Source organism: Ovis canadensis, chromosome 3 (genome assembly GCF_042477335.2).
Source record: "Ovis canadensis isolate MfBH-ARS-UI-01 breed Bighorn chromosome 3, ARS-UI_OviCan_v2, whole genome shotgun sequence".
In the NCBI taxonomy this organism is placed as follows: Eukaryota; Metazoa; Chordata; class Mammalia; order Artiodactyla; family Bovidae; genus Ovis; species Ovis canadensis.
This window is the reverse complement of record NC_091247.1, coordinates 169,273,054-169,284,414: the sequence shown is the minus strand read 5'-3', so window position 1 is coordinate 169,284,414 and position 11,361 is coordinate 169,273,054.

Sequence of the window (11,361 nt, the reverse complement as noted above, 5' to 3'; positions counted from 1 at the left end):
GGCTAGTGCTGCCCAAGGCCCCCTCTTTGCTCTGAAACAGCCCCACCCCCACAGTGGCTCTGGGTGGCCCTGGTCTCCACTGGCCAGTGCCCTTTGGGCTATGACAGGGTTGAAACAAGGACCGGAGATGCGTTTGTTCTAGTGTTGTTTTATTGACTGATTGATTTCGGTTACACTGGATCTTTGCTGCTGCGGCCAGCTTTCTCTGCTTGCTGTGGGTTGGGGCGAGGGGGCGCCTCCTCTCTAGTTGCGGTACTCTGGCTTCTCATTGAGGTGGCTTCTCTTGTTGTAAAACGCAGGCTCTAGAGTGCTTGAGCTTTAGTAGCTGTGGCTTCCAGACTCTAGAGGGAGGGCTCAATAGATGTAGCACACAGGCATAATTGCTTTGTGGCATGTAGAAACTTCTCAGACCAGGGATCAAACATGTGCAAGCCGATTACTAGCCAGGGTGCCACCAGGAAAGTCTGACATTTGTTTTTTTCCATTGCAAAACTGACACTTTTAGCCAATAAATAAAACTCATTAAACCGCCTGAGCCTGGCTCCCCCCCCACCAAAAAAAAATCTGATTTTTATAGTGGAGGAGAGTAAAATTCAGATCAGTTAAGTGTTTTGCCCTTGGCAACTGGAACTGAGATTTGAACCCAGGTCTTCTGACTCTGAACGCTAGCGGCTAGGGTTTTTAGTTCAACAAACATCTGTATTATGTTTCATTATATACTAGGTATCAAGAACCAGGAATTCAGATATGAATAAGACTAGCCTTATTTCTACTGCCATGAGGAGCTCCAAATCTACTGCCATAAGGAGCTCCAAATCTAGTAGGAATAAATACGTACAAAGTGCAAAAATGTTTATACCAAGGGCAGAAACAAGTGGAGCAGAAAACTCTATACCTTACATTGTGCATTAGGAACTATAATTCACTGAATTTGTGTTTGTATTTGACTGTTTAGTGTATTATTATCTGGGACATTGTTTATTAACAGTCCAGTTAAAACAAGCTTACCATCCAAGAAGAGGAACTCTAAGCAGAGGATTGGCATTAAACAAAAACACACTTGTAATTAATTCTATGTCTGTCTATGTTAACTGCTTGATGAATATATAAGTAGTTTACATAGTGCTGTTCTTCCCAATAATTTCTTTTGTTTATAAATCCTAAGTTAAATAAGTCATTCAAATATCATTAACCTTAGGAATAACCTGAATTCAGGATGAACCAGTCCTTTCTCTAGATCAGTTTTGGTGTCTAGATCAGACTAGCTCCTGTTAGGGTGCTAATGTGAGTCATACAGATTGTTAATCAAGGGACTTCCCTGGTAGTCCTATGGCTAAGACTCCACGTTCCCAATGCAGAGGGCCTAAGTTCAATCTCTGGTCAGGGAACTAGATCCCACATGCTGCAACTAAGAATCTGCATGCCACAACTAAAGATCGCACATGCCATGGTGAAGATCGAAGGCCCTGTGTGCAACCACCAAGACCCAGTGCATACAAATAAATAAAAAAAATTTTTTTTTTTTAGAAAAGATTGCTAATCAAGTGGTGTGGAAATAGTCAATATCCCTGATTTAGGCAGTGCCTGATAACGTAGTCAGTCCCACATATGCTCAGCAGGAGAGGCAAATCAGATTCATATTAATAAATAACTTTAATACATGGCCTATGTGATAAGTACCATGAGAGACATATACAGGGCTATAGAATTTGGAGAAGGAAAGAGTCATATTCAGTTGGAAGATTCTGAGAACAGTTCACAGTGAACAGCTTTTCAGCTGATCTCTGAAGGATGGATAAAACATTTAAAAATAAACTTCATTTCTTTAGTATATTAAAATTCATGTTTATTGTAATAAATTTAAAACAGAAAAAGTACATAAAAGAAAATTTTGCATTTATAATCCCAGTATCCAGAAATAACCACTGCTAACATTTTATAGTATTTCTTCTTAGTCTTTCCATGTAATTCAGTATTCTTCTTAAAAAGAACTTACTTCTTTTTTTAAATGTCTCTATGGCAGTTTATTGTCCATCATAGTATATTTCACCAATGGCTTGTTTTAGGATATTAAAACTATATACTAGGGAATTACCTGGTGATCCAGTGGTTAGAACTTCATGCTTTCACTACTGGGGCCTAAGTTCAATCCCTGATCAAGGAACTAAGATCCCACAAATCGGGTACCACTGCCAAAAAAAAAAAATTGTATTTGCTTTTGTTTTATTTTGTCTCACTTTGTTTCTGTAAAAATACTCTTAACAAAACATTCTTGTGATTAAATCTTTACATACTTTCTTGTATTTTCCTTAGGATACTGTCTTGCAAGAATAATTGCTTTGTCAAAAAAAAAAAAAAACCCTTTTGTAGGCCTCTCATTAACATTTTTAAAAATTGTGATAAAATATACATAGTTTAAACATTTTTTAAGTAAAAATGCAATGGCATTAAGTACATTCACAACATTGTGTAACTATCACCACTGTCTACTTCCAGAACTATATTATCTCAAGTAGAAACTCTCTACCCATTGAAGCAATAATTCCCCATTCCACTTCTCCCAGCTCCTATTAATCTCTACTCTACCTATCATCTCTATGAACTTGCCTATTCTAGGTACCTCATTTAAGTGGGATTATATAATGTTTGTCCTTTTTGTGTCTGACTTCTTTCACTTGCATGTTTCCAAGGTTCAATCATCTTGTAGTATGTAGCAGAATTTCATTCATTTTATGGCTAACAATATATTATATGTATATACCACATTTTCTTTATTCATTCATCTGCTGATGGAAACTTGGGTTTTTCCTGATTTGGGGCTAAAGGCCTCTAATCTTTTTGATAAATTGTCCCTACAAGAAAGCTTTGACAATGTGCACTACCAGAAGTATATATGCACCCATTTCTCTGATACTTATTGACACTATACTCTTTTTTATTAGCAACATAGTAATAAAATATATCCTATTGTTGTCTTACTTTTCATTCCTAATAAAGACACATTACATTTGGAAAAACAAAGATAGCAGTGCAAGACAGAAGACAATTTCTTTAAAGAATGACATCTTTGAAGTAAAAACAAAAAGCCAACTATAATTCTATAACAAGGGAAAATTTAATTTTATGTTTATTTCTGACACGGAAAAGTAATCTGACAGATAAGCTCTCCTGCCATGCAATTAAAAAAACTAGGAAACTACAGAATAGATGAAACAACTGTTTTCAGATATTGGACAAAGGCAACATAAGATCACAATCCCTGAGAGAAGAGGAAAGAAAACAAATTATGTTAGCCTTCAATTCTCCCAACTATTTGATAAAAGATATTCTCCAAACAATATTACAGGGACAGCAAATCCAAGCAGAGTACAGTGGTTTTGCTAAGACGAAGGGACAGAGATTAGATTTGGGGGAGTTTGAGGAGATATGATCTTATAGAGCATACTAGGGAGAAGAGAGCTATGCAAAAAAGGAGCTCCACAAATTTTCACAGTGGCCCTGTGAGCCTTTGACTAATAAATAGACCGCCCATCCATGGAAGTGCCAGGGGAGATTACATGAAACTGGCCAAAAGTCAACTACCAGGTAAAAAACAACTGCTAAAAAATTACAAAGTGAAAAATTACTGGCACCTACACAGGGATGGGAAAATTTGGGTTCCAACAGTCAGACTGAACAGACCTTGTTGAATACTCAGAGCATTCGGTAGAGATCTTAAAAAACCTATGCCTTAGAAGTAGGACTCTATAAACCTAAGAATAAAACTGCTCTAGACCTATCCTAACATAGTTTAAATACATGCTTCAAAAGTATCAAGCTGATAGTCAAGTACATTAGCTGCCTGCCAAAACAAAGTCCAATACTCTTTAAAAGAGAGAAATAAAATCCAGAAACTCAACAATGTAACATTTACAATGTCTAGCATCTAATAAAAAATTACTAGACCTGCTTCTTCCAGGCACCAAATAAATTAATTAATTAAAAAAGAAAATGTGACCTATAGTCAGCAGAAAAATCAGACAATAAAAATAGAGTATTGTATGGCTAAGTCCCTTTGCAGTTCACCTGAAACTATCACAACATTGTTTGTTAATCAGCTATACCCCAATACAAATTTAAAAGTTTTTAAAAAATAAATAAAAATAGACCCAGAAATGACAGAATTTATGAAATTAATGGCTAAGAGATTTTTTGCCATCTATTATAAGTTCAAGAACAAAGAAAACCATAAATAAAGTGAAGAAAGAAATAGAGACTACAAAAAGGAAATGGAAAAAAACTGTTATGGCTAACAGCAAATTAAACAATGCAGTTGAAAGATCAGTGATCTTCAAGACATAGAAATTAAAAAACTGCCTAAAGTAAAGTATATAGAGAAAAGAAAGCTAGCAGGGGGATAAATAGAGCCTCAGTGACCTGTTGGACAATAATCCCTTAGAAGAAATGGAGTAGCCATCATGGTCAACAAAAGAGTCCAAAATGCAGTACTTGGATGCAATCTCAAAAACAACAGAATGATCTCTGTTCATTTCCAAGGCAAACCATTCAGTATCACAGTAATCCAAGTCTATGCCCAACCAGTAATGCTGAAGAAGCTGAAGTCGAACGGTTTTATGAAGACCTACAAGACCTTTTAGAACTAACACCCAAAAAAGATGTATTTTTCATTATAGGGGGACTGGAATGCAAAAGTAGGAAGTCGAAACACCTGGGGTAACAGGCAAATTTGGCCTTGGAATATGAAATGAAGCAGGTCAAAGACTAATAGAGTTTTGCCAAGAGAACACACTGGTCATAGCAAACACCCTCTTCCAAAAACAAGAGACGATTCTACACATGGACATCACCAGATGGTCAACACCGAAATCAGATTGATTATATTCTTTGCAGCCAAAGATGGAGAAGCTCTATACAGTCAGCGAAAACAAGACCAGGAGCTAACTGTGGCTCAGATCATGAACTCCTTATTGCCAAATTCAGACTTAAATTGAAGAAAGTAGGGAAAACCACTAGACCGTTCAGGTATGACCTAAATCAAATCCCTTATGATTATTCAGTGGAAGTGAGAAATAGATTTAAGGGACTAGATCTGATAGATAGAGTCCCTGATGAACTATGGACTGAGGTTCATGACATTGTACAGGAGACAGGGATCAAGATCATCCCCATGGAAAAGAAATGCAAAAAAGCAAAATGGCTGTCTGGGGAACCCTTACAAATAGCTGTGAAAAGAAGAGAAGCAAAAAGCAAAGGAGAAAAGGAAAGATAAAGGCATCTGAATGCAGAGTTCCAAAGAATAGCAAGAAGAGATAAGAAAGCCTTCCTCAGTGATCAATGCAAAGAAATAGAGGAAAAGAACAGAATGGGAAAGACTAGAGATCTCTTCAAGAAAATTAGAGATACCAAAGGAACATTTCATGCAAAGATGGGCTCGATAAAGGACAGAAATGGTATGGACCTAACAGAAGCAGAAGACATTAAGAAGAGGTGGCAAGAATACACAGAAGAACTGTACAAAGAAAGATCTTCACGACCAAGATAATCACGATGGTGTGATCACTCACCTAGAGCCAGACATCCTGGAATGTGAAGTCAAGTGGGCCTTAGAAGGCATCACTATGAACAAAGCTGGTGGAGGTGATGGAATTCCAGTTGAGCTGTTTCAAATCCTCAAAGATGATGCTGTGAAAGTGCTGCACTCAATATGCCAGCAAATTTGGAAAACTCAGCAGTGGCCACAGGACTGGAAAAGGTCAGTTTTCATTCCAATCCCAAAGAAAGCCAATGCCAAAGAATGCTCAAGCTACCGCACAATTGCACTCATCTCACACACTAGTAAAGTAATGCTCAAAATTCTCCAAGCCAGGCTTCAGCAATACGTGAATCGTGAACCGTAAAAAAATTGGCTTAAAGCTCAACATTCAGAAAACCAGATCATGGCATCTGGTCCCATCAATTCAGTTCAGATCAGTTCAGTCGCTCAGTCATGTCCAACTCCTTGCGACCCCATGAACTGCAGCATGCCAGGCCTCCCTATCCATCACCAACTCCCGGAGTTCATTCAAACTCATGTCCATCAAGTCAGTGATGCCATCCAGCCATCTCACCCTCTGTCGTCCTCTTCTCCTCCTGCCCCCAATCCTTCCCAGCATCAGAGTCCTTTCCAATGAGTCAACTCTTCGCATCAGGTGGCCAAAGTATTGGAGTTTCAGCTTTAGCATCATTCCTTCCAAAGAACACCCAGGGCTGATCTCCTTTAGAATGGACTGGTTGGATCTCCTTGCAGTCCAAGGGACTCCCAAGAGTCTTCTCCAACACCACAGTTCAAAAGCATCAATTCTTCAGCGCTCAGCTTTCTTCACAGTTCAACTCTCACATCCATACATGACCACTGGAAAAACCATAGCCTTGACTAGATGAAATGTTGTTGGCAAAGTAATGTCTCTGCTTTTGAATATGCTATCTAGGTTGGTCATAACTTTCCTTCCAAGGAGTAAGCGTCTTTTAATTTCATGGCTGCAATCACCATCTGCAGTGATTTTGGAGCCCAGAAAAATAAAGTCTGACACTGTTTTCACTGTTTCCCCATCTATTTCCCATGAAGTGATGGGACCAGATGCCATGATCTTCGTTTTCTAAATGTTGAACTTTAAGCCAACTTTTTTATTCTCTTCTTTCACTTTCATCAAGAGGCTTTTTAGTTGCTCTTCACTTTCTGCCATAAGGATGGTGTCATCTGCATATCTGAGGTTATTGATATTTCTCCTGGCAATCTTGATTCCAGCTTGTGCTTCTTCCAGCCCAGCGTTTCTCAGGATGTACTCTGCATAGAAGTTAAATAAGCAGGGTGACAATATACAGCCTTGATGTACTCCTTTTCCTATTTGGAACCAGTCTGTTGTTCCATGTCCAGTTCTAACTGTTGCTTCCTGATCTGCATACAGGTTTCTCAAGAGGCAGGTCAGGTGGTCTGGTATTCCCATCTCTTTCAGAATTTTCCAGTTTATTGTGATCCACACAGTCAAAGGCTTTGGCATAGTCAATAAAGCAGAAACAGATGTTTTTCTGGAACTCTCTTGCTTTTTCGATGATCCAGCGAATGTTGGCAATTTGATCTCTGGTTCTTCTGCCTATTCTAAAACCAGCTTGAATATCTGGAAGTTCATGGTTCATGTATTGCTGAATTCTGGCTTGGAGAATTTTGAGCATTACTTTACTAGTGTGTGAGATGAGTGCAATTGTGCAGTAGTTTGAGCATTCTTTGGCATTGCCTTTCTTTGGGATTGGAATGAAAACTGACCTTTTCCAGTCCTGTGGCCACTGCTGAGTTTTCCAAATTTGCTGGCATATTGAGTGTAGCACTTTGACAGCATCATCTTTCAGGATTTGAAACAGCTCAACTGGAATTCCATCACCTCCAATAGCTTTGTTTGTAGTCCCATCACTTCATGGCAAATAGATGGAGAAACGGTGGAAACAGTGACAGACTTTATTTAGGGGTCTCCAAAATCAGTGCAGATGGTGACTACAGCCATGATATTAAAAGATGCTTGCCCCTTGGAAGAAAAGTTATGACCAACATAGACAGCATGTTCAAAAGCAGAGACATTACTTTGCCAACAAAGGTCTGTCTAGTCAAGGCTATGGTTTTTCCAGTAGTCATGTATGGATGCGCAAGTTGGACTATAGAGAAAGCTGAGTACCGAAGAATTGATGCTTTTGAACTGTGGTGTTGGAGAAGACTCTTGAGAGTCCCTTGGACTGCAAGGAGATCCAACCAGTCCATCCTAAAGGAAATCAGTCATGAATGTTCTTTGGGAGGACTGATGTTGAAGCTGAAACTCCAATACTTTGGCCACCTGATGCGAAGAGCTGACTCATTTGAAAAGACCCTGATGCTGGGAAAGATTGAAGGCTAGGGGAGAAGGGGATGACAGAGGTTGAAATGGTTGGATGGCATCACCAACTCAATGGACATGGGTTTGAGTAAACTCCAGGAGTTGGTGATGGACAGGGAGGCCTGGTGTGCTGCGGTCCATGGGATTGCAAAGAGCTGGACACAACTGAGTGACTGAACTGAACTGAACTGAACTAGTTCCATTCATGAGAACTCCACCCTCATAACCTAATCATCTCCCGAAGGTCTTACCTCCTAATACCCTTTGGGGGTTAGGATTTCAACATATGAATTTGGGGTGACATGAACATTCAGACCATAGCAACTGTCTTGATTATTTGATGAAGGAGCTAGGTCTCCATTGGGTAGATGAAAGGGAAATGGCCAAAGATTGTTGTCTGATGAAATGATACCATCAATGTTGGGCTTAGGGGAAGTAAATCTTTTTGAAGAACAAAGTGTGTGGGACCTATTGGGGAAGTGGGTAGTGGAGAGAGATCTAAGTTGGAGACTAGTTAGTGTGATTTTGCAGTCACTCAGACAAGTAGTGACTAAGACACTCACCTAGTTAGGGATAAAAATTATGACTGTTGTGAAAATCAATAGCCTCAGGCTGATTTCAGTGTTTGGAGATACTGGATAGGCTTATCTTATAGATGGTCTGGTTAGAGAAAGGTTAGGAATTATTAGTGAGTGAGTGAAGTCACTCAGTCGTGTCTGACTCTTTGCGGCCCCATGGACTGTAGCCTACCAGGATCCTCCGTCCATGGGATTTTCCAGACAAGAGTACTGGAGTGGGTTGCCATTAACACAGAGGTAATTATTGAAGTCACAAAATTGAAAGCAAATTTACCACGTATTTTTCATGCTGCCAAGCGTTTGTACTTACTTGCTCTCCCCTACCTTTCTTGAGAAGCTAGTCATGATCTTCTTTAAGATCTAACTCCACCATTTAGCCTCCCCATCCTCCACAGTCAGAATAGCTTCTTTCTTAGCTCTCCCTCAGCTCATTACTGATACCTCTACCACTGCACATTAGATTTGACTAGTACTTAGTGATTTACATGACTGGTGCAAAAGTAGTTGCAGTTTCAGACCATGAGTTTTAAATAATTATAACTAGGCTCAGACACATCTTAATTAATCAGAATAGGGATCATTACAATCAACACATTTTTGTCAATGAAAAATAAGTTTTTTATTCCTATAGTGTAAAAATCCATGCTTCGAGATTCGATGAACTTTTTTTTTTTTTTAATTTTAAAATCTTTCATTCTTACATGTGTTCCCAAACATGAACCCCCCTCCCACCTCCCTGATGAACTCTTGAAAAGCATTTTCTGCATGCTACTGGTTGTGGAAGTATTTTCACTCTAAAAAATTATGGAGATGCATGAAGAAATGGTAATTGGTTGGTGAGAGGTCAGATGAATATAATGGATGAGGTGAAACTTGGTAGCCCAACGTGTTCAAATTTTGAAGCACTGGTTGTGTGACATGCAGTCGGGCATTGTTTTGGAGAAGAATTGGGCCTTTTCTGTTGACCAGTGCCAGCTGTAGGCTCTGTAGTTATCAGTACATCTCATCAAATTGCTAAGCATGCTTCTCAGGTATAATGGTTTCACGAGGATTCAGAAAGCTCTAGTGGATCAGACCAGCAGCAGACCACCAAACAGTGACCATGACTTTTTTCTGGTGCAAGTTGAGCTTTGGGAAGTGCTTTGGAGCTTCTTCTAAATCCAACCACTGAGCTAGCTGTCCCCTAAAATCCACTTTTTGCTGCATGTCATAATCCAATCGAGAAATGGTTAGCTGCTGTTATGTAGAATAAGAGAAGACAACACTTCAAAATGAATTTTCTTTTTTGAGTTGTGGTCGGCTCATGAGGCACCCACTTATTGAGCTTTTTCACCTTTCCAACTTGCTTCAAATGTCAAATGACCTTAGAATGATCTATATTGCATTCTTTGGCAACTTCTCATGTAGTTGTAAGAAGATCATTTTCGATAATCCTTTCATTTGGTTGTTGTCAACTTCTGATGGCCAGCCACTGCACTCCTCATCTTTGAGGCTCTCGTCTCCTTTGCAAAACTTCCTGAACCACCACTGCACTATACATTTGTTAGCAGTTCCTGGGCCAAATGTGTTGTTGATGTTGCAAGTTATCTTGCTGCTTCATAACCCATTTTGAACTAGAAAATTGCTCAAATTTGCTTTTTGTCTAATATCATTTCTATAGTCTAAAATATATATAAAATAAACAAGTAATAAGTCATTAGCAAAAATGTAACACATTAACATGATTATAATATAAACACATTTATTTAAGAATGTATTCTAATATCAAACAGTAAAGTTCAACAATGCAAAAACTACAATTAGTTTGCACCAAACTTAATACACTGTGCTCATAACTGCCTCTCTCCAAACTAGCCCAATGATTAAGATCCAACAAATAATCAAAATAAACTTTAATCAAACCTAAGATCCAGGATATTTAAAGGTTTATTGTGAGAAATCCTGTTGCAAAGCAAATAGTCTCTCCATAATAACAATTTTGAAAGTATAGGGACTTTCCTGGTTGCCTAGTGGTTAGGATTCCAGGCTTTCACTGTCATGGCCTGGGTTCAATCCCTGGTCAGGCAACTGAGATTTCACAAGCCACGGGGGCATGGCCCAAAAAAAAAATCTTAAAATATAGATTCCTCTATAACCTATGAACTTACAAATCATCAAACACCTACTTACAAGTTAATTAAATCTTATTTTAAATCTTTATAACTGTAGGGGCCTTATACAAGGGAACTTGGGCTTTTGGTCTCATACTGAGGTGGCCAATCAAGTTCTCATTAACCTCTCAGGTGCGCAAGGCACAAATTTTCCCTCATCTTCTGTTTTTCCATAAAGCTTATGGCTTCATTCATTCAGCCAAATATTTGAGAATTTACTATATTAGGCATTGGGATGCAACGATAATAAATACAAGCCTAATGCTCCAGGAGCGCATGATCTAATAAGGAGGAGAATGGCTAACAAGAAAATAAGTGTGACAGCATAATGTAATAAATGGCATTATAAACATTAAGGGTGGGGTGTTAAGGAAGGAAATTAAGACACCTAGAGGACTTCCCTGGTGGTCCAGTGATTAAGACTCTGGGTTTCCACTGCATGGGGTATGGACTTGGTTCCTGGTCAGGGACTTGGTTCCTGGTCAGGGAACTAAGATCCCGGATGCAAAAAAAAAAAAAAAAAAGACCCCTAAATTAATATTTGAGGGAAACAGAAGTCTTCCCAGGGAAGATAACATTTAGGCAGAGATCCAAAGGTTAAGAAAGAATTGATTAAGGAGACGGGATCAGCAAGAGTATTCTTGGCGGAGGAACCATCAGGGACAAAGGACTAAGGCTCAGAGAGAATATGGCTCATTCAATGAACTGAAAATAGTTCAACAGAATTGAAGCCAT